This window comes from Mobula hypostoma, chromosome 9, assembly GCF_963921235.1.
Source record: "Mobula hypostoma chromosome 9, sMobHyp1.1, whole genome shotgun sequence".
NCBI lineage: Eukaryota > Metazoa > Chordata > Chondrichthyes > Myliobatiformes > Myliobatidae > Mobula > Mobula hypostoma.
This window is the reverse complement of record NC_086105.1, coordinates 29,175,173-29,199,887: the sequence shown is the minus strand read 5'-3', so window position 1 is coordinate 29,199,887 and position 24,715 is coordinate 29,175,173. Positions and strand designations below refer to the sequence as shown.

Sequence of the window (24,715 nt, the reverse complement as noted above, 5' to 3'; positions counted from 1 at the left end):
AGAGATGAATAGATTCTTGGTAAATAGAAAGGTGAATGGTCATCACAGAATGTGGAGTTGAGATTGCAATCAGTTCAGTCATATTCATATTAAGTAGCTGAGCCAGCGGGGTGAATAACTTATTTCTGCTGCTACTTTGTGTGTTTGTATGTAACTGATGTCACAAGTAAGAATTGATCTTAGGTAAGAAATTATTGTTATAATCAATATTCATGTAAGAATATTCGTGTTAAGTTATTCGTTCCATAACTCTTTTAGTTAAAGTAGCAATGTCAATGGTGTAACTAGAATTTGCATTCTGATTTGGGTGTTGACATCCAAGACAAAGGTTCTATGCATCAACATCACTTGAGGAGCTTAGTATTTGTCTCTTGATCACTTCCCTCTTGCCAAAATATGTTCCCTCTTCCTATTTATTTCGCCCCTCTTAATCACATCCCAATCTCTCAATTATCTTTGTTCCATGCTCTATACCCAAACACAATGAAAAGCTTGGCTTGCATACTGCTCATACAGATCAAATCATTACACAGTACATTGAGCGAGATTAAAGAAAAGCAGAATAGAGTGTACAAGCTACCAAAAAAGTGCAGTGCAAGTAAACGATAAAGTACAAGGTCATAAAGTGGATTGTGAGGTCAAGAATCCATCTTATTGTACAAGAGACCTGTTTTAGAGTCTAATAACAGTGGGATAGAAGCCATCCTTGGTTTTTGAATCTTCTGCCCAATGAGAGGCGGGGGGAGATGAGAGAGTGTCCAGTGATGTTAGAGTCATTGATGTTGGCTACTTTACTGAGGCAACAAGAAGCATAGAAAGAGTCCATAGAGTGTGGGGGGGGGGCTGGTTTCTATGATGTGCTGACCTGTGCAGAGCAGCTGCTAAATGAAAGTGATATGCATTCATACAGAATGCTGTCTATGGTGCATCAATAAAAATAGGTAAGTGTGTATGGGGATATGCTGAGTATTTTTTACACAAATTATTCTGAAGTTGCTGGAAATTCAGAGTAACACACACAAAATGCTGGAGGAACTCAGCAGGTCATGTAGCATCTATGGAAAGGAATAAAGAGTCGACAGTTTAGGCCGAGAAACTTCATCAGAATTTCCTTAGCCTCCTGAGGAAGTAGAGATATTGGCCAGATCTCTTGGCCATGACATCGACCTAGTTGGACCAGGGCAGGTTATTGATAATGTTCACAGCCAGGAACTTGAAGCTCTCAACACTTTCGATCTCAACACTGTTGATATAGACAGGACCATGAGCATCACCCCTTCCTCAAGTAATGACCAGCTCTCTTGTTTTGTTGGTATTGATGCTAAAGCATCACGTTTCTAAGCTCTCTATCTCCTTCCTGTTCTCTGACGCATCGTTAATTGAGATGAGGCCCACTACAGCGGCATCATCTGCAAACTTGTAGATAAGGGGTTCCCAACCTCTTTTTGTGCCGTGGACCCCAGGTTGGGAACCCTTGTTGTAGATGGATTTAAAGCAGAATCTGGCCACATAGTCATGAGCATACAGGGGTTAGAGTAGTGGGCTGAGGAAACAACCTGATGGAGCACCATGACAGAGATGACTTTACTTATCCTTACTGATTGCAATCTGTTGATCAGAAAGTCCAGGATCCAGTTGAACAGGGAAGCATTGACTCCCACAGTCTGGAATTCTGAGATGACTTTGCTTGGAATAATAGTACTGGTGGGTGTAGTCCTCACCAGGTATGAACAAAAGATACTGTGCAAACCACCCATTTGCCCTTTCTTTTAATAGATACTAATGAACCAGTGGTGAACTTTCAATATTTTCTGTGTCTGTTTCTGAAGATGCCTGGTTTTTGTTATGTATGCTTACATTATATAGTATCTAGAACTCAGAACATAAAGCAGTAAAGCATAGAACAGGCCCTTTTGCAAACCTTTTAACCAACTCCAAGATCAACTTTACCCTTTAGCCCTCTAGTTTTCATTCATCCATGCACCTATCTAAGAGACTCTTAAATGTCCCTAATGTATCTGCCTCTACCATCACGAATGGCAGAATCTTTCATGCATTTACCATTCTCTGTGTCAAAAAATTACCTCTGACATCCCTCCCGTACTTTCCTATAATCACCTTGTATTAGCAATTGCTGTGTTAGGTAAAAGGCACTGGCTGTCCACTCTATCTGTGTCTTTTATCATCTTGTACTTCTCTATTAAGTCACCTCTCATTCTACCAGCTACCAGCTGTTCACACTTTAGAGTGCTGCAAATTCACTCTGAGATATCACTGATTCCTGCACCAAGGAGGCAACATACCATCTCAGAGTCACTTTCACATCCACAGACTCTCATGACCATTCACTGACTTTCAAATCACCTATCACCACCCCTTCTCCCCGCGTCTCTTCTGAGTCACGAAGCCAAAGTCAGTGTCAGAGGCATGGTCTCTGTGGTTTCCCCCGTTAGGTCATTTCCACACCCCCAACAGTATCTAAAGCATTATAGCTGTTATTGAGTGGAACAGTCACAGGGGTACTCTACACTGACTGTCTGTTCCTTTTCCTTCTCTTGTCAGTCACCAAGCTACCTGCCTCCTGCAATTTAGGTGTGACTGCCTTCTTGTAGTTCCTGGCTATGGCCCATTCATTTGCCCGACAAATGCGTAGGCCATCCACTTCCAGCTCTAATTCCCTAACATGGCCTGAAAGGATGGACTTCTTATGGGTGTAGCTACTAGGGACACAAGAGGTCTCCATGACATCCCATATTATGATAGAGGAGCACACCACTGCCCTGGGTTCCATTCCCACTGCTCTACCTGTGCAATAGTAAATAAAGTGAAACTTACCAGAAGCTCACTTTAGCCTCTGTCTCTTCTCCCCTGAGCTACTTGAGCCAAGGCCTTAGTTCCCCATTCCAGACCTGGCTGTTCCCATAGTGGACACTCTGCTTAAAGGAGGGAGGGAGGGACCTCGAGAGGCCTGCGTCAGGCATTTTCATTCCATACAAGGTGCAGATTGGAAGTCTGTGTGGGGCACCAGTCCTTGCACAGACACTAGAGCAGTGCATGGTTAAGTGCCTTGCTTAAATGTAAACTCCTTATTATAGGCCCTTGCCAATTGCCTTAAGTACTTATCCTGATGATTGTTATATTGTTAATATTGTTGGTGTAATTACATCCAGAGCTATAAATTTCCATGTTGGGTTCCACAAACACAACATATCATTCCACTCTGGCTATAAACTCTGTTTATTAGGGGAATAACCTGATTAAGGAAGCCTCAGCATCACAGTGAATGAGTCACCATGAGAATATTTTAAACTCTCTAGGCAAACACTGAAATATTCAGCTGCTCATATGTTGAGACTTGATTATTATAGTAAGAAATGAAAGATTTTTAAAATAATTTAAAATTGAAGTAATGCATTTTAAATGCCTTCATCATTTATGATGTTTACATTTCCCCACTGTAAGATTTTATGTAAGTGCACCCACATACACCTCCACCCAGCTTGTTCACATCTAGACAGAATAACTAACAGAATAATTGTGATTAAAAGTTGATTGATACTTTCTCCAGTGTTTTCCCTTAGCCATGATTCTGAAATGTCAGTTTCATTATTCAAAAAATGTAGTGATTTATAGAAATGCAGAATCTGTTCATATTTGATTTATATATATATTAATATTGTAATTATCTATGGGTATAAGAATAAATGTGCAATACATTGTAATTCTATATGCATTTTTTTGTAAATGATGTGCATATATATATTAGTCAGGATCCCGTTGGATACGGTGGAAGGTGCGGAGAATTATGTGCTGGATGTGGAGGGTGGTCCAGGTGAGGACGAGAGGAACCGTATCCCTGGTAGGGTGGCAGGAGGATGGGATGAGAGCAGATGTATATGAAATGGAAAAAATGCGGTTGAGGTCAGTGTTGATGGAGATTATCCCTCCCCCTATCACCTTTTCTTTCTCCCTCCCATTCCCCTGCCTTTAAACACCACTGTTCATCTTTTTTTCTCCAGTCCTGCTAAAGGGTCTTGGCATGAAACATCAGCTGTACTCTTTTCCACAGAAGCTCCCTTTCCTGCTGAGTTCCTCTAGCATTTTGTGTGTGTTGCTTTGGATTTCTAGCATCTGCAGATTTTCTCTTGTTTGTAGCTGGAACAAAATGTTGTGTTCTTTGTGAAAGTGCTTGAGTTAGGGATCAGCCCAGGGGCTAGCTGAATTTTATATTAATGCAAGGCTGAGATTCTACTGATGGTATGTGAATATATTTAACTCAGCACTTTATTCTGCTGAAACTGAATTTGCTTTTTACTTAGATGATTTTGTAGCAAGTTCACCAATGTGAATAACAGACATGTAAAGGATACAGTGTACTGTACATGTGTCTGAAAGATTGCCCATGTTTTGTTGATGGTCTGCTGGTTGTTTGCCAACTTTTTGTTGGTTTATATATTCAGGATGCATCATTCTTTACGAAGTATCAGTTTCCACATGTACAGTGGTGACACTGAGCACTGCTTCATCAGCTGTCGGCTTGGCTCTTATCACAAAGTGTTCAGATTGCTTTTTTGGCATCCAATACTGAATGCGTTAAAATTCTTCAAACTGATTATAGGGGCAAACAAGTCTTTAGACCACACACAAAAAAAAATACACATTCCCTAACATCTGGCTCTATTCTGCAATCTGGCTTCTGTCAGAAACTGAACCAGACCCCAAGATGAATTTCAAACCATATAACCTCACCATACCCATGGCTGCCACTCCAATAATATTGCTCGACTCTATAACTCAGTTCCCCTGCCAATCAAATGTATATGCCTTTGTTTCCCCATGAATTTTACTAATTTTGCACACCCTCCATTATTCAGCAGAGTGTAGAAGATACTGATGCCTGACCTAACTTGTACCAAATTGTAATCACTCAGCAAGCTTGGGCCTGCTGAACTGATGCATCCTGGTATAGTGATAGGAAGTGAAATAATTTAATAATTCTTACCTCTGTTTGCATACGCTTATTTGCATATCCCACTCGCTTTAACCTCTCCAACCATAAACGTGCAGCTTTAAGTTTCTCGGCATCCAAATCACCGAGGACCTCACGTGGTCTGTCCATACCGGCTGTGTGCTGAAAAAGGCACAACAGCGCCTCTTTCACCTCAGATGGTTGGGGAAGTTTGGTATGGGCCCCCAAATTCCAAGAACTTTGTACAGGGGCACAATTGAGAGCATTCTCACTGGCTGGTATGGGAACTGTACTTCCCTCAATCGCAAGACTCTGCAGAGAGAGGAGTGGGCAGCCCAACACATCTGTAGCTGTGAACTTCGCATGATTCAGGACATTTACAAGAACAGGTGTGTAAAAAGGGCCCGTATGATCAATGGGGACCCGAGACACCCCAACCACAATCTATTCCAGCTGCTACCATCCGGGAAACGGTACCACAGCATTAAAGCCAGGACAAACAGGCTCTGGGACAGCTTCTTCCACCAGGCCATCAGACTGATTAACTCACGCTGATTTCAGTGTACTTGTTGCAATCAGTGAAGGAAGCATACCCAAGTGCTGGACACAGGCATGAAGATTGAGTTTGGATGCTTACACAGGCATAAACGCCGAACAGCAAACAGGAGGGACCTTGACACGGAGAGACGGAGTCTCATAGGTAAACATTGAAACTGGAGCTAAACTTAGAACAAACGGTTCTAAGCAGTCGGGCAACGTAGTTATCTCACAGGAAAAAGACCAACGAACTGGAGACTAGTGGTTGTGACGCCGGGGTTCTTATACTGCAGTTCTTGATGGACACCAGGTGAGCTGTCCTCAAAGCGAATTAAAAGCAAGTGGGAAATTAACAGTCAGAACCGTGGCAAAATCAAAGGAAATTAGGACCAAGGTAGGGAATTAACAATCGGAACAGTCTCGGCCTGAAACGTCGACTGCACCTCTTCCTACAGATGCTGCCTGGCCTGCTGCATTCACCAGCAACTTTGATGTGTGTTACAGTATTTCTATGTTATGTTGACATACTTATATTTTTTTATTTGAATGTGAAATTAGCCTTGAGTTTCAGGACTGCATACAATCCATCCCGTTGCTCTAAAGCTGATTAATCTTGACGGGAGTTGAGATGTCGCTGTTTATTAATGACCAGATTATAGCGGCTCCACTGCTTGAATGATGTTGGAGAAGAGGTGATTAACAGCACTGGACCAATTGTTCAATACTCGTCTCCGGGGCTCGGCTTAGTGCTCAAGGACTGCAGAATCATGTCCGAAACTCCATTTCAGCATCTGGGCAAAGTCGTTTAGGGAGAGCGGCGTGATGGTGTTAGTTGTGCGCTTTGGGATTGGGGTCATAGGAGGCGGAGAGGTGTGGTAGGGGTGCGTGGCCCCCAGTGTGCAAAGAACCATCTGGCCAAGATACAACATGCAAGTCATTCTTCACAGCTTTGAAGTTATTACTTTTAAAGTTTAAGTTGATACATGATTTATTGGATAGAATTGAAACGAATGGAAGAATTACCAGAATTTAAAACAAGACACTGCACCCTCCTAACGACTGCACACACTCTCGAGCTGCAGGAAGCCTCTGAAGTCAAAGATAGGGTTACTTTTAAAAAGAGAACATAAACCACGAATGCTAATCAAGTTTAGAGGGAAAGAGAAGAGCGTTTTTAATGTTTCTATCTGTTCCGATGGCATTCCATTACATGTCATTGCTTTAGTTTACGATATTTTTGCTTTCATCAAATCGAGTTCGCATCGTGTGAGAAAGAACGGGAAAGATTAGTTCTGCCAGTCCGAAATATTGAACTGTATGTTGTCTCCAAACGCAATCAATTTATGGAATTACTGAGTAAGCCATTGATTCTTAAATGTTACTAATCAGTGGTTCGAAACTGAAACTCTGAACCAGCTGGAAAAGTTCTCTGCTCTTTTATTTACATAATCATACTTCTGAAAAATAACAGCAAACCTCACACAATTCTGCTCTATCTACCTGACCTGAAGACTGATGTCATCCTGAACACCCACGCAAAGCCACAATTAGATTCATTTTAACTTACTGAATTGTTATTTGGGACGTCAAGGTACTTTGATAATCTGCAATCAGAATCAGGTTTATTATCACCAGCATGTGTGGTGAAATTTGTTGAACATCCACGTGTCTTTAACAGCAAGTTAATAGAATGGGCATCATCAAAATGGTACTGAAACTGAGTTCTGGAATAGAGAGAGAGAAAACTAAAACCAAAAGCTTTATTGTGTGGTAAACTCATCATTTCTGTTTTGGTTGTGATAAGAAGATTAATTGTGTCCTTGTATGAGATCGCTTGCCTTTCGTCATCAGATACAAACATCATTAAAATAAGGAACATTAGAAGGACATGCAGATGTATAAATTAATAAAGAAACATTTTTGTATGATTTTTCCCACTGCTCAATGGGGAACCAGTCAAGGATTTTATGCTAAAGCTATTGATTCTACGTGTGGACATATAGCCAAGTAAAGGATATACAATAACTTGAAAAACAAAACATTGTGCATCATGTCAAATCAAAGGAAAAATTCCAAAGCCTGTTAACAATTTACAAAAAAAGAACAGCAAAATTGTGAGGCTGAAAATGTATCAATTCCCTTTGTAATTACTACGCTAACTTTTCTCAGGTGCAATACCTTAGCAACTCGTCCAATTTGTTGGTGTAGAAAATTGGAGGATCACCCGTTTTCAATGAATTCATAAGAAGAAATACCACGTCTCTGTAAGGTCCAACAGTATGGTAGACTTTCAACAAAACAGCATTCAAAGCAAGTCAGGGAGATGCTAATCTAGGGAAGGGTACAAGACCATCTCAAAGGCACTAAACATATCTCAGAGCTCAGTGCAGTCCATCATGAAAAGGTGGAAAAATATGAGATCACATCCATACTGTCTAGCTCAGGCCATCCCTTTAAACCTAGTCATCAGAGAAGAACTGCATTTGCAAGAGAGGCTACTGTGACACCAACAGTCACTCTGAGTGAGCGGCAGGATTCTGTGGCTGCAACTGGAGATGAAGTTCATGGCTCCACAATCTCTAAGGCCTTGCACTAAAAGGGTATTTATGAAAATGTGGCAAGGAAGAAGTCCTGGCTAAAAATAGCATATCCTTACCCATAAAGACTCTGCAAAGTGTCACTTAGAAGATACTATAAAGATGTGGAAGGAGTACTTGTGGTTGGATGAGACTAAAGTGGAACTTATTAGCCTCAGCACTAAGTGGTACATGTGGCATAACTTTAATGTTGTGCACCAGCCAGGTAACACCACCCCTACTATAAAGTTTGGTGGAGGTTTCACCATGCTATGGGGATGCTTTTCAGCGGCAAGGACTGGAAATCTGGTCAGGGTTAATGGGAACTTGAAATACAAAGAGATCCTGAATAAAAACCTGCTGGCATCTGCCAGAAAACTTCAACTGGAGAAGTTGTTCATCTTTCAGCAGGACAATAACCCAAAGCACACAGCCAGAGCAACCATGGAGTGGCTTCAAATGAAGACGACTGATGTCCTTGAGTGGCCCAGTCAGAGTCATGACCGTAACCCAATCAAACATCTTAGACAAGACCTCAAGTTTGCCGTCCACCACCGCTCCTCAAGAAACCTGCACAACTTGAGGAATTTTGCAAGCAGGAATGGGTACCCATCTTGGGTACTAGCGTACAAAGTACCCAGGACATCTTCAGGGAGCGGTGTCTCAGAAAGGCAGCATCCATTATTAAGGACCTCCAGCACCCAGGGCATGCCCTTTTCTCACTGTTACCATCAGGTAGGAGGTACAGAAGCCTGAAGGCACACACTCAACGATTCAGGAACAGCTTCTTCCCCTCCGCCATCCAGTTCCTAAATGGACTTTGAATCATTGGACACTACCTCACTTTTTAAAAAATATACACTATTTCTGCTTTTGCACATTTTTAAAATCTATTCAATATGTGTGTGCTAATTGATTTACTTATTTATTATTATTATTTTAACTGTATTTATCATTATTTTTCTCTGCTAGATTATGTATTGCATTGAACTGCTGCTGCTAAGTTAACAAATTTCACGTCACATGCTGGTGATAATAAACCTGATTCTGATTCTGAGAATTCTGATTCTGAAATCTTGCTCCATCACGTTGTGCAGAATTAATAAAGACTTATCCAAAAAGACTACTGGCTGTAATAGCTGCGGGAGGTGGTTCAACTAAATACAGAGCAAAGGTGGGTGAATACTTTTGAACTGCTAAGATTTCAATTTTTGATTTTTTTAGTTTTCAATGCTTTACAATTTTTCCTCTGTGTGTGTGTGTGTGTGTGTGTGTCGGGGGGGGTGCTCTACTGCGCAAAGGAGCTTGTGATTCATAAATAAAAATTCTCACTTAAATTGATCAGAATTGCTGTTTGTAATGCTCATTTATGTGAACAAAGGTTTGGGGGCTGAGTACTTCTACAAGTCACTGTATACTAAAACAAGTGTAAATTTATACATAACCTGCACATAATATTACAATGACAGTTCATATGTAGCTTGTATAGGTGCATTCAGGCTCATGGGTTATTATATCCAAAAGCAGACAAGACCAGGTCTGCATAGTTTGCATGTTGATATGCATTTATTGGCTGTCGCACCTCGGGTAAACCATGCATCCCGCCAGTGGATTCATCCTGTCGCAATTGACAGCAGCGGTCGATGACAGTGTTAAAAAGACGCAATAGCCCCTTCCGAATTTGCTAAGGGAAGAGATCAAGTTCGTTTTGCCTATGCACCCGCCCGAGGATACGATCAAATCGCACTTTTTACCCTTACGTTTCACACCTGCCATTTATCTGCAGGGTTTTCTGCTTTCACTTCGGATTTGCAGAATTATCTTAGATCGAGAGCCCGAACCACGGGAAGAAACAGAAGGCAACTTTTCTGCCCTCTGTTAAAAAAACGCGGATAATGAGGAAAACTATTAAAAATAGCTGATTATTTAATAATACAGCCTGGAGACGTTGACGGGCGATCGTGGTGCATATTGATATATGCACATGCCGTTCGTTAAAACATATAAACATACAATGTGAAACACTTCTTTAGAATACCAGGTAACCATTAGTTGATAGAGAATGAGCACAGTTTGCTAAATTAAAGTTGTATTCTCTTGGAAAATCAAATAAACTGCTGGAGGCGGGTGGGCTTTTCCTCGGGGTGCTTTTGAGATAAATTTCCTTTCATTGCCTAAGAATTCCAATTTTTTTTTGTTTTACCGGCACCCTGCTGCCTCATTGCTGTGCATAACCCTATGCCGACGGTTGCAAAATACAAGCGAATGCAACAATCAGGCACTCATATTTATGCTCCATTTAATTTTATAATAATTGGAAGGAGCCATTTGAATCAGTTTAGTGAGACCCATCAGGCAAACTAACTCCTGGATGACATCTTTGACTGCGATTTGAGGAATTAAATGAATTACTTTGAAACAATAAACTAATAGTTCAAGTTCTCAGTGCATGGTTTCTTTATACTGGGTTGGTAAAACTTTTTTGGTGAAAGATCTGAGCGAACGGAACAAAACAGTAAAAGGAAGGTTGGACTTTGGAACAACAACTTCATTTCTGTGCGTTCCCTGGAGAAAGTGCATGGACGCCCACGAGGCAACTAAAACAATTTAGTGATGGTCTGGTTTGGAAACTTTTTAAGTTGATTATACTCCTCTTCCCTGCAGATATTTAGTAATCAATACATCATTACAATGCATACATACAGCATAAACAAAACAGAGCCAGGTTCAATCCTTACAAAAATTATCCACTAGCAGTGTATACAACCCTAGATAACATTGAAATTAACACTAAAATAATTTCTGGAAATACTCAGCAAACAGGCATCACCTGTGTGGGAGAGAAACATAGATGCCATTTCAAATGTATGTCTCAAAATAGCCATAATGGGTATGGAGGACCTTGGTCCTGGTGCAGGTGGATGGGAGTAGGCTGTTTAAATGGTTTAGCATAGCCTAGATGGGCTGAAGGGCCTATTTCTGTACTGTACTTTTCTATGATTCTATGACTCTATAGTGTTAGAAGATATAACAAGGTATTACATTAAGTTCAATTAAGCTCATTGGCTAAGTCTACCAGATCTGCACCTATCCACAGAGTTCCTGTTCAATAGAAATCCATATTAGGCCTCTTTATAGACAGTGAGAACTGTCATAAACATGAACCAGAAATCCAAAATGTGCAGCTAAGGAACTGTACCCATCAAGTGTATCTGTCTAAAGGTTCAAAGCTAGTAACCTCCACTATAATGAACCTGTAAAATATTAAACAAAATTATTGTTTCATACTTTCTTTTAAAATCATGCCAGCATTTCTAATAGTTCTGTAAGAAACAGGTTTTTAATAATTTCTCAGCTTAGGCCCATTTGGAGCTGTACTATGAGGAAAGGATTATTATGAATGTGTAGACTTCAAAACCAGTAAATACGATTCAGGTTGCTGTCTAGACTGCCAGGAAGTGAACCATTCCAGTCTCGATTACTCGGTGGACACAAAGAAAGGTTGATGGGTGTCCTTGCAAAAATGCAACCACCCCAATATCAAATAACATCTAAAGCTTATTTAATCATTTTAACAAGTAAGCCCATCTTAAATTTTAGAGTCTTTGTACAGCTTGAGAAATCCAAAAGATCTCTGATACATGAGCATACAAGGTGGAGAAGCATAGAAGCCATGTAAAAACGGTGGCAGAAGTACACCGCCTTACCTACATGCCCTGTCAGGACCATCTGCCCATCTGAGGAAGAGCCTACTCTTCCTTGCATTGGCCTCATCAGTTACCTCAAAACCTACAAAACTTTTCAATGACAAGGGACTATCTGAAAAGGAGTGGAGTGATCTAGCCTCGGAGAATACTTTGCTATTGAATTAACTTATATGTCTTTAGCAATCATCACTGTCAAAGCTCAATTTACAAAGTCTAGCATTTTCAGGTTTTATTCTTAATTTTATATCTTTTGAGACCGAACCTCCAAGGCTGATATTTTAAATTTGGGTGAGGTTGTAGTGTGGTCATTGCTGTGTACATACATCTATTGATGCTTCTGGACACATCTTCAGTGATGTTCCTGGAATCATCCGGTGTTTCGGGTCTTTCAACATCATACAACCTCCTCCAGGTGACCCAGCCGAAGCTGATCAGACCCCAGCTTGTGTCCAGATGGCTAGCTACTTATGACTCCATGTATAAGTTATACATGTTGACACTGTTATACATAGCTCCTGATGTTTCTTCCAACTGGAGTAAATGTAAACCAATCAAGAAATGTAAAATGGACTATTAACTCAAAACCACCTATTTTACAATATTATGCCAAGCTAATGAAATAACGTTCTGGGAGACATTCGAAGGACACTAAATATTTGCTTATGGCAGTTGTCCTTGATTAATGCTCCTTACAGTATAATATTAATGGAGGGCAAGATGTCCCATCCAGATTGCTGTCCAGTTCCTGCTCCCTCTTCTGGTGCATGGGGAGCTGAGCAAAGTGGTATCTACTGTAAACTAATGGTGAGAATGAAAAGAAACTGTCAATGCTGAAAATCCAAAACAGAAATAGAAACACTGGAACATTGTCTCTGCTCCGCTTCCCACAGAGGCCGTCCAAACTGCTGAGCATTTCCAGCATTTCCCATTTTTGTTGCCAACCTAAAGTTGCATTGTTGCTTCTCAGGTTAGAACAAAATTAGGCTGAAAGATTCACTTCTGAGCCACAGGGATCCCAAAACTCTGCATTTCCAATTAAATAGCTTGATATTTCACTGATTTTCAATTTGATTTCATCAGTATATTAATGCCAATTTTATATGCAGCAATTTATAAAGAACACCCAAGAAAATAACACAGAGCACAGAATAGTACAGCAGAGGAACAGGCCCTCTGGTTCGTCATGCCTGTGTAAACTATAATGGCAATCTAACTAATCCCATCTCCCAGCACATGGTCTGTATTTCCCCATGCCCTGACTGTCCAAATGCCACTTAAATATTACTTTTGTATCTGCTTCTACCACCTTCTAGCATGCTCTTAGTGCAAAAACATCTTGCCCAGTACACCTCTTTTAAATAATCCCTCACTCGTCTTAAAGCTATGTCCTCTAATATTTGAGATTTCCACCCTGAGAAAAAGACGCTGGATATCTACCTTATCTACACCTTTCATAATTCTATATATTTCTGTCAGGTCTCTCCTCAGACACTGTCACACTCCAGAGAAAACAATCCAAGACTGTCCAGCCTCTCTTTATAGCTGATTAACTCCAATCCAGGCAATATCCTGGTGAAGCTCTTCTGCAACCTCTCCAAAGCCCCACATCCTTCCTGCAATGTAATGGCCAGAATAAAAACAATACTTCAAATACTTTAAACACAATACTCTAAAGCTTTATACAGATACAACGTTATTTTTAATCTTCAATGAATTGTTTATTGAAGAGTTCCCTAGTAGGATAAGATGGACTTTTACGTACAAAATCTACCTTGTTATGATCTTTCATTTTATTGCCTTCCACACTCCTTATCCTGCAGTCATCTACATTGTTCTACCTTGTACTATTTCAATGTTCTGTGTAATGAACTGATCTGTGTGAACAGTAAGTAGGACTGTTTTTCATTGTACCTCAGTACATGCGACAATAATAAATCAGTTCCTTTTCCAACTCCAGGCCCTAATCGATGAAGACAGGCATTCTATATGCCTTCATTACCAACCTATCCACTTGTGTTGCTGCTTTTAGGAATCTATAAATTTCACCAAATATCTCTGTGTATATCAGTGTTCCAAAGGATCCTGCCATTTACTTTATACTTTTCTCTTGAGTTTGATGCCACAAAATACGTCAACTCTCCTTTGCCCGGATTAAACTCCTTCTGCCATTTTTCCACCCAAATTTCCAAATTATCTATATCCTGTTATGTGTCTCTTGACAATCTTCCTCATTACCTGCAACTCCACCATTTTTCATGTCTTCATCATCACCAATATGTTCATCAATATGATTTAGTAAATATTACAATGTAAAATTATATACATATTGAAAACAACAAAGGTCCCAGTGCTGATCCTCATACAACACTGCTGATTGCAGACCCAGTCAGAGAAACATCCCTCAACTACCTCCATGACCAAACCACCTCACTGTCGATCCCCATCTGTCTTGATCTCCTGAACCTGAAGAAAACCATAGAAGGAAGTAGGAGATGCAGTAGACTATCTGGTCCTTCAAGTCAGCTCTGCTATTCAATATAATCATGCCTTAGGCCTTAATTCCTCTACCATGCATGTTAGACATTGCTCTCAATTCCCTAAATATTTAACAATGGTGCAACTCCAGTTTAAACACATCCAGTGGTCCAGATTACATAATCCTCTTGTCAGATTGCCGGCAGGTGGTAAGAGTGGGCTCCTTCACCACTGCCCCTCTGACCCTCAACACAGGATGAGGGTTTGTGTACTAAGGGCCATGTACTAAGCCCCCTCCTTTACTCTCTGTATACCCATGACTGTGGCACCACCCACAGCTCCAATCTGCTATTTAAATTTGCTGACGACACTACACTGATTGGCCTAATCTCAAATAATAACGAGGTGGCCTACAGAGAAAAAGGCATCACCTTGACACAGTGGTGTCAAGAAAACAACTTCTCCCTCAGTGTGGCAAAAACAAAGGAGCTGGTTGTGGACTACAGGAGGAATGGAGACAAGCTAACCCCTATTGACAGGGATATCGAGGAGCAGGTAGGGAAACAGATCTTGGAAAGGTGTAATAATAACAGAGTTGTCGTGATGGGAGATTTTAATTTCCCAAATATCGAATGGCATCTCCCTAGAGCAAGGGGTTTAGATGGGGCGGAGTTTGTTAGGTATGTTCAGGAAGGTTTCTTAACACAATATGTAGATAAGCCTACAACAGGAGAGACTGTACTTGATTTGGTATTGGGAAATGAACCTGGTCAAGTGTCAGATCTCTCATTGGCAGAGCATTTTGGAGATCGTGATCATAATTCCATCTCCTTTACAATAGCATTGGAGAGAGATAAGAATAGACAAGTTAGAAAAGCGTTTAATTGGAGTAAGGATAATTATGAGGCTATCAGGCAGGAAATTGGAAGCTTAAATTGGAAACATGTTCTCAGGGAAAAGTACGGAAGAAATGTGGCAAACGTTCAGGGGATAATTGTGTAGAGTTCTGCATAGGTACGTTCCAATGAGATAGGGAAGTTATGATAGGGTACAGGAACTGTGGTGTACAAAGGCTGTAATAAATCTAGTCAAGAGGAAAAGAAAAGCTTACAAAAGGTTCAGAGAGCTAGGTAATGTTAGAGATTTAGAAGATTATATGGCTAACAGGAAGGAGCTTAAAAAGGAAATTAGGAGAGCCAGAAGGGGCCATGAGAAGGCCTTGGCAGGCAGGATTAAGGAAAACCCCAAGGCATTCTACAGGTATGTGAAGAGCAAGAGGATAAGATGTGAAAGAATAGGATCTATCAAGTGTGACAGTGGGAAAGTGTGTATGGAACTGGAGGAAACAGCAGAGGCACTTAATGAATACTTCAGTATTCACTACGGAAAAGGATCTTGGTGATTGTAGTGATGACGCAGCAGACTGAAAAGCTTGAGCATGTAGATATTAAGAAAGAGGATGTGCTGGAGCTTTTGGAAAGCATCAAGTTGGATAAGTCACTGGGACCGGATGAGATGTACCCCAGGCTACTGTGGGAGGTGAGGGAGGAGATTGCTGAGCCTCTGACGATGGATCTTTGAATCATCAATGGGGATGGGAGAGGTTCCGGAGGATTGGAGGGTTGTGGATGTTGTTTCTTTATTCAAGAAAGGGAGTAGAGATAGCCCAGGAAATTATAGACCAGTGAGTCTTACTTTGGTGTTTGGTTAGTTGTTGGAGAAGATCCTGAGAGGCAGGATTTATGAACTTTTGGAGAGGTATAATATGATTAGGAGTAGTCAGCATGGCTTTGTCAAGGGCAGGTCATGCCTTACGAGCCTGATTATGAGCTGCTACTGTGTGGTAACCGGAATCTCCGGAGCAGAAGATCCCGAAATCCTCGGCTTTGCGTGTTTCAGCGGCCGGGGTGAGGTCGAAGGTGCTCGGCAGAGGATGGCGCTCGGGAAGCTGTATTGGAGGGGCTGATCAGAAGCTTGAAGTTTTCGGACAGATGGACTCAGTGTTGGCTGTGGTTGGCTGCTTCCAAGGCATCAGCAAGTTGACAGTGCCTGGAGGTTTATGACAGGGAGTTTCTCCCTTTTTCCGCCTGCTATCGGGGACTCCGGAGTAGATCGACTCGGGGACTTTTGAGACTTTATTTACCATGCCCATGGTTTGTCCTTCATCAAATTATGGTATTGCTTTGCACTGTTGTAACTATATGTTATAATTATGTAGTTCTGTCAGTGTTAGTCTTTGGTTTGTCCTGTTTTCTGTGATATCACTCTGGAGAAACATTGTATCATTTCTTAACGCATGTATGCATTTCTAAATGACAATAAAAGAGGACTGAGTGTTCTCATAATCTAATTTTTTGAGGATGTAACTAAACACATTGATGAAGGCACAGCAGTAGATGTAGTGTATATGGATTTCAGCAAGGCATTTGATAAGGTACCCCGTGCAAGGCTTATTGAGAAAGTAAGGAGGCATGGGATCCAAGGGGACATTGCTTTGTGGATCCAGAACTGGCTTGCCCACAGAAGGCAAAGAGTGGTTGTAGATGGGTCATATTCTGCATGGAGGTCGGTGACCAGTGGTGTGCCTCAGGGATCTGTTCTGGGACCTTAACTCTTCCTGATTTTTATAAATGACCTGGATGAGGAAGTGGAGGGATGGGTTAGTAAGTTTGCTGATGACACAAAGGTTGGAAGAGTTGTGGATAGTGTGGAGGGCTGTCAGAGGTTACAGCAGGACATTGATACGATTGCAAAACTGGGCTGAGAAGTGGCAGATGGAGTTCAACCTAGATAAGTGTGAAGTGGTTCATTTTGGTAGGTCAAATGTGATGGCAGAATATAGTATTAATGGTAAGACTCTTGGCAGTGTGGAGGATCAGGTGGATCTTGGGGTCCAAGTCCATAGGACGCTCAAAGTGACTGTGCAGGTTGACTCAGTGGTTAAGAAGGCATACGATGTATTGGGCTTCATTAATCATGGAATTGAAATTAGGAGCCGAGAGGTAATGTTGCAGCTATATAGAACCCTGGTCAGACCCCACTTGGAGTACTGTGCTCAGTTCTGGTCGCCTCACTACAGGAAGGATGTGGAAGCCATATAAAGGGTGCAGAGGAGATTTACAAGTATGTTGCCTGGATTGGGGAGCATGCCTTATGAAAACTGGTTGCGTGAACTCGGCCTTTTCTCCTTGGAGCGACGGAGGATGAGAGGTGACCTGATAGAGGTGTATAAGATGATGAGAGGCATTGATCGTGTGGATAGTCAGAGGCTTTTTTCCAGGGCTGAAATGGTTGCCACAAAAAGACATAGGTTTAAGGTGCTGGGGAGTTGGTACAATGGAGATGTCAGGGGTAAGTTTTTTACTCAGAGAGTGGTGAGTGGGTGGAATGGGCTGCCGGCGACAGTGGTGGAGGCAGATACGATAGGGTCTTTTAAGAGACTTTTGGATAGGTATGAGGAGCTTAGGAAAATAGAGGGCTGTGGGTAACCCTAGGAAATTTCTAAGGTAAGGACATGATCGGCACAACCTTGAGGGCCAAAGGGCCTGTATTGTGCTGTAGGTTTTCTACGTTTCTATGTTTCTATTCCAGGAAACAGTACCGCAGCATAAAAGCCAGTACCGACAGGCTCCAGGACAGCTTCTTCCACCAGGCCATCAGACTGCTTAATTCATGCTGACGCAACTGTATTTCTATATTGTGTTGACTATCCTGTTGCACATAATATTTACTATAAATTACTATAAACTGCACATTGCACATTTAGACAGTGACGTAACGTAAAGATTTTTACACCTCAGGTCTATGAAGGATGTAAGTAATAAAGTCAATTCAATTCATTTCGCAAGGGCAACTTGGGATGGGCAATAAATGCTGGCATAGCTGGCAATGCCTGTGTCCCATTAGTGAAAAAATTATAAATAAATAAATAAACCTTCTGGTTCTGATACCATGTTAAACTGTAGTCTCTGCTTACTGTTCCTGGTTCAAAATATCTTCATAGCCGCAGCTCAGCAGCATATTTTAACTAAATAGCTGCTCAGGAATAAGGAATATGCTTCCGTCCTTGGATTGTGATGGTGAGCCGCAGAGAGTTACACAGTGATACAGCACAGAAGCAAGCCCTTTGACCCAAGAAGAGCATACCGATCATCAGCCACACATTTACAATCCTCATAAACTCATGCCATTTTATGCTGTCTGCTTTCCCATCAACCTACACATTAGGAACAATGTACAATGATCAATTAACCTATTAACTGCAGACATTTGGGGTATGGAAAGAAACCAGAGCGGTCGAAGAGAAAATGTCCAAAATTATATTGAAAGTCAGGATTCTAATATTAATTGAAATATTAATGTAATGCAATCCTGTGATAGTAAAGGACCCCTCCCACAACATCAGTATCATAAATTTTGTGCATCTTCCCTCTAAAACGTGAACAGTGATATGATACATAATGACTTCTACACATTCCACTTTTCACATTTCCCTCACCTGTGTATCCTCATCCTCTGTCTGTCACAAACTCCTGAATATAGTTCAAAGTTCAAAGTAAATTTATTATCAAAGTACATAAATGTCACCATATACAACCCTGAGATTTTCTTGTGGGAATGTTCAATAAATCCATAATAAAATAATGACCATAGCAGAATCAATGAAAGGCCACACCAAGTGAGTGTTAAACCAATGTGCAAAAGGCAAGAAGCTGTGCAAATACAAGAATAAAGAAATAATTATAATATATATATATATATATATATATATATATATATACACAAGCAAAAAATATCGAGCACATAAGATGAAGAGTCCTTGAAAGTGAGTCCATAGGTTGTGTGAACATTTTAGTAATAGGCAAGTGAAGTTGAGAGAAGTTATCCCCTTTGGTTCAAGAGCCTGATGGTTGAGGAGTAAATAATTGCTCCTGAACCCAGCGATGTGAGTCCTGAGACTCTTGTGCCACCTTCCTGATGGCAGGAGCCAAAAGAGAGCATGACCTGGGTGGTGGGGGTCCTGATGATGGATTCTGCTTTCCTGCATGTAGATGTGCTCAGTGGTGGGGAAGGCTTTACCTGGGGTGTAATGGGCCCTTATCCACTACTTTTGGTAGGATTTTCCATTCAAGGATATTGGTGTTTCCATACCAGGCTGTGATGCAGCCTGTCAATATACTCTCTGCCGCACATCTACACAAGTTTGTCACTTATCTTCTTCCTAGACTGCCACCTTGAGTTGCTTGTTCATATTCATTACTCCTAGTTCATTCTTCTTGCTTGCTTCAGAACTTCTAAGGCATTGACGCTCCATAGTCAACTCCAGTCATACTTCTACTCATATTCACCCCTATTCACTCCCCCTACAACCCTCAGTATCACCTCATTCTACAAAACAGCTTCATTTCATACTCTTTACATACTCACATTTTACTTAGCATTCCACAGCAACCTTCCAATTTTCCTGATCATTACTTCCATTTCCATACCTCCCCCAACCCTACTCTCACTGCCAAAGTAGTACTCTGCTTTCCAAATGTTCCTCTATTCTTCTCCATTCTCTATGTATCATCAGTCTGACTCTGCTCTCTAACCCTTCACTCCCTCCCTGCGACAGAAACCATTACTCCTGGTCCACTTTCCATACATCCTCACTCCTAGTCCATCCAGCCTCACTCCTATGCACTCTCCACCCCTTCACTCTCATCTCTCTCAACATACCCTCAATCCTCTTTCACTCACCACACACTCTCTCCTAGTCCACACCCCATACATCCCCACTTTCACACCTTCTCCACAAAACCCCTATTCCTACCCTCTTGTCCAATCACTCTCACTTCAATACCATTCCCACATTGCCATCCACACATTAAACGACTCTCTACACTCAGTCCTATTCTTTCCTTGACATTACTCAATTCCACTCCAGTCCTGTCTATTCTTTATATCTTCTTTCACCCCTGCACACACCCTAACGCATTCTTCTTGCCATATATCTTCGCTCCTGTCCCACTCTCTGCTTCCTTGAACTCATCCCTGGTGATTCACACCCCGCTCATTCCTTCCACCTGTTCGATGCATCCCTTGCCTTCCATTTCCTCACTCCTATCTTATTCTGCATGGATCGCTGACTCCCAACTCTTTCTCATCATTGACAGCCTCAGAACCCTCTCCCCCTGTTACCTCATCTACTCTTCACACATCTTTCACTCCCTTGCCACAAAACACCTTGACTACTGATAGGATCGCTTTCTAGAGACCCTCATTTCTCCCTGCGTTCTACCCAAGCTCATTCCCACCCCACTCTTAATCTTTTGTCCCTTCAATTTCAATCAACTTCTGAACTTTCCAGCCACGTATTCCCACCCCTGTCTTCACACACCCCATTTATTCTACAAAATTCGCCCGACAGCACACATCACCCCTCCTCGGCTTCCAGTCCGTCACGTTCTCTGACTCATTGCTCCATTTAACCAGAGTGGGACGGTGGGTTAACATTTTCTGTTCGGTAGTTTGGTTAATGCTTTAACCCCATCGCACAGTCGAACTAATGCTTTAACCCCATCTGCTCCCGCCGATGTTTATCCCGGGGACTCAGACAGAATCCTCGTGGAAGCAACAATATAAAAACCCTGTTCCCCGGAGATTGCTTCCCTTATTCGTGTAACGGCATCAAAAGGAAGATATTTCCAGATAATCTTTATATTTTTGGCTGCGACATAGCTGTAGTTTATAAAAACCTGGGGTTAGTAACCTCTTTGAGTTTATAACAACCTTATCTCAGTTCCTCGGCAGGATCTCAGGCTGGTGCTGGGAAGTAGCAGTGGGGGAGTAGAAGGAGAGGCGGTGAAGGGGAGAGGAGGTGCGGGGTGGCTTTCTTGATACTGTTTATTCTCTTGTAGATCCGTCTTCAAATTCCTACGGACGTTGAGCATAGCGGCACCCCGTCGTGTTCCTTCCATCCAGACACGTCCATGACCAGGAGGCAAGTAATCACTCCAAGTTTTTGTCAATGGGCATTAAGTGCAGCACACACACACACACACACACACACACACACACACACACACACACTACTGGTCAGCATTCCTGTTGAAAATTGTTGCGCCTATTCAGACTTCCCTCCAGCAGCTGGAACTGCCAGCTCCGTGTGGAGGTGGACATTGACATTTGCAGCCTGAAGTTCGTCGTGTACTCCGTGGAATAATGTAGTATTTTGACCAACATAACTGTTCGCACAACCGAACTAATGAACCTCGTGGGAGGGAACTCCGGGGGTATCAGCGTCGTCGACTAAAACGCCGGCCTAAAATATTCAATATTTTAAAATAAATCAAAGTATTTAAGCATTCTATAATGTCTAAAGTGAAGCAGACCTAAGAAATATCAGCAAGGTCTTCTCCGCTCCCGCTCTAACAATAGTATTGTTGGTTAAAAACATTACTGAACAGTGTGGTCTGTTGCGCTTCCAAACCTGCACGGGGGTTTAAAACGGAGCCTCGTGTCTCTGCAGAGAGAAAATCTTAAACTGCTTTCTGATGAATGCCCGCATATGAGTCGAGTAGATGGGTGTGAGAGGGCGTGGGGGATACGGGGCCGATAAGCGACTGAAGCGGGCTGATATTTTGTTACATAAACGAACTATTAATGGAACCGTTCTGGCACTTTGAAGTGCCATTGCCAAGTGTAAACGGCTGGAGCTATCGAGCTCTTCCGCGGGAAGTTGCATCGGATTCCGCCAGAAATGGGGAAACCTACCCTTGGGCAAATCGACGTCATTCTGCAAAATCTATCATCACAGATGTAGTTTCCCGGTGCTGAGGCTTGCGGGGGTTTTCGGGATATATGCATTATTGATTTACCGTCATGCATAATGCAGCATAAATCAAGAATCAGAGAGAACATAATATCCGCCCCCTCCATTGTTTCTCAGGAAGAAAGCAAACATGCCTGGAGACTCTGCATTTAACCCTTTGAGTTTACACCTCGGCCAAGACTGGTCCAGATGTTGTGGTGTGTGTGTGTGTGTGTGTGTGTGTGTGTGTGTGTGTGTGTGTTCCAACCTCCCAATGATTTAATGATTTATCAGGAAAATTGTCAAGATCGAAAATTATATTATTCCCCTTATTCCACCAAAACCACCCCATCTAAAAAAAACTCATTTACGCTTCACAAGAGGTCATTTGTTTCAAAGAAACGGCATGCAATACTTTGCTCCGTGCTAATTAGTTTATACTCGTACCTATTGTAACGATCCTGTTGCGGTCTTAGGCATTGCCTCCGGCGTTCTTGATTCCAAAACTGAAATATCTATTTTCGCTGTACTGTATAATAAAAGAGAGTTACAAGGTGAAATAGCGTTGTTACTATATTGAGTCTGAGCCGTAGCAGCCTTTTAACAATCGCAATGGCTTCAACCCTGTCTGCTGGTCAGAAAGAACAAAGAATAGCGCGCTCGCCTACTGCCAGCCAGAAGTGATAAGGACGCTTACTCAATATAAATGGGTACCACATTAGATAGACAGCTCTGAGGTGCCCGCGCTACCATTCCAGCATCTCTTCGCACTAGATAAGCGCTGCCCTGCTCTAAATCACTACCAGCTCCGAAGGGGCTGCTATCTGTCAAGTGCCGACGATGAATAATGCCGTGTCGGTTTCAGTATTGCCTACACAAAGCGCCTCTGCCTACCCATCCAGTAAGTCACTTAAGGAGTTTGGTATGCAGAAGTACACGCCTTCGGCGAAGATACTTGTGCACTTAATGGTGATTAAGACCTCTTTTTCGGGATAGCGCGAGTTGTAGGACTGAGACTAGAGTAATAGATGTGCCAGTTTGGGAGGAGAGCCAGGGTTTCGACAGAAGTGTAGAATCACACAGAGATTTGAGTTGATATGTGAAGACTGAAAATATCGAGATCTGCGGCGTCAAAACCATTTAAACTGAATTTAGGCAACTAATGTTCATATTGATACCAGAAACATCATTATACCCGCTGCCTTTGTCATCGAGCGTTCGCATTATTTCAGAGACGGCAGGTCTACAGGATCTTTCAATCCTAATAATCCACGTTTTTGACCTCAGCCACTATAGTAGAAGGGCCGAGCTGCGTTTCGCTTTCTAATCGCTCTCCATCAATAGAGAGACCCAGGAACAGCTCGTATCTAACCAATACAAGTAAGATATACGCAGACATAAATCGAACGTGTGGTTTTGCAACTCATCATTTGGAATCGTTAGCAATGTACAAGATTTTGAGAAGCAAACCGCACCGAACACAATTAGGTAATGACTATTCGCGAATTGTATTCAGTTAGCCCTTTACCTGAAATCCGGCTTGTGAATTTGAGTTCAGACAGCGATATTCGCAGATCCAGCACTCGAGCCCTCTTTGACTCGGCACGCTTGGACTGGTCCGGCGTCAGTTAAAAGTGCAAATGCCCATCCTTCTCTTTCATACCTTCCAGTAGTCTCTGTAGGCGAGGCGATTGACAAAACAGTTTGGAAACGCGCTGAAAGTAGATAGCTGATAGGAGCTGTCTGCTACATAGCTGCGAACGCTTTGGGGCAAAAGAAAGCCTTAGCTGAAGATACTCTGACAACTGTGGTGTCTTCCTGTAACGGACAGGAGATCAATAAGGAGCAAAGTGCCGCTTGGACCATCTCTCGTTTCGGATGGAAGAAAATAAGGGAGTTGCATTGAGAAATTAGAGCACTGCGACAAGGAACGTTCCCTGCAAAATACTGACTGTCGCTAACATGGTGCAACTGTTCAAACATTACTGTCCATGCTGTCATAAATATCTCGGCGCTTTAAGTATTCACCATAGTAATAAACCCCGAGCCGCTGACTCGGGTGAAAGCTTTAGCTTTACACAACAGAACCGAATGAACTAATTTGGCAGCTACTCTACACAAGGCATTACAATCCCTTTATATGGCGAAGCATTTAAAAGTGTGACGTGCGTCCGACGCCGCCAATAAAATAAACAGTTGCACCTGATTTGGTGCAACATTGCAACATCTCTAGGATCGACCTCTTATCAGCAGTTTTCACATTACTGCAGAATTCGGTCCTACTGCTTTTTTAAATTACTTTTGAAGTCTGATATCAATAAAATTCTAGAGCTAAGGGCACAGCAGGTCAAGGATAACAAACGACCGTCTGATCGAATGATTTATCCAAGTACCTTAACTCCGTGCCGCTTTATAATTTGCGGAGCCGATCTCGCAAGAAGTTGTATTGCAATAATGATCAGATCATCATCCGAAACCCAACACCACACTCCGTATAACCGCTGTCTGATTGGCTTAAAGTGACCAAGTAGTAGTTAGAATCCTGGCAATGAATTCGCTATAATCATTCGGCTAGAAGATTTATTTTCAATCAGCTTTTTAAATGTACCTGTTGTAAATTGCTTCAGGTGATTACCTATAGTGCTTTCTTTCTTCA

At 42.0% G+C, this 24,715-nt stretch overlaps 1 protein-coding gene across 2 annotated transcripts in view; it reads right to left on the bottom strand.

Annotated features, from left to right (window-relative positions):
• The window catches only part of chrm2a (cholinergic receptor, muscarinic 2a), an 82,844-nt gene extending 58,684 nt beyond the window's left edge, over positions 1 to 24,160 (bottom strand). For both annotated transcript variants that reach the window (XM_063057948.1, XM_063057949.1), the window contains exons 1-2: positions 23,588 to 24,160; positions 22,507 to 22,588 (exon numbers count right to left, since the gene is read on the bottom strand). The gene's annotated coding sequence lies outside the window, so the exon portion shown is untranslated. The remainder of the gene's footprint in view (positions 1 to 22,506; positions 22,589 to 23,587) is intronic.
• Between the last annotated feature and the right edge of the window lie 555 nt (positions 24,161 to 24,715).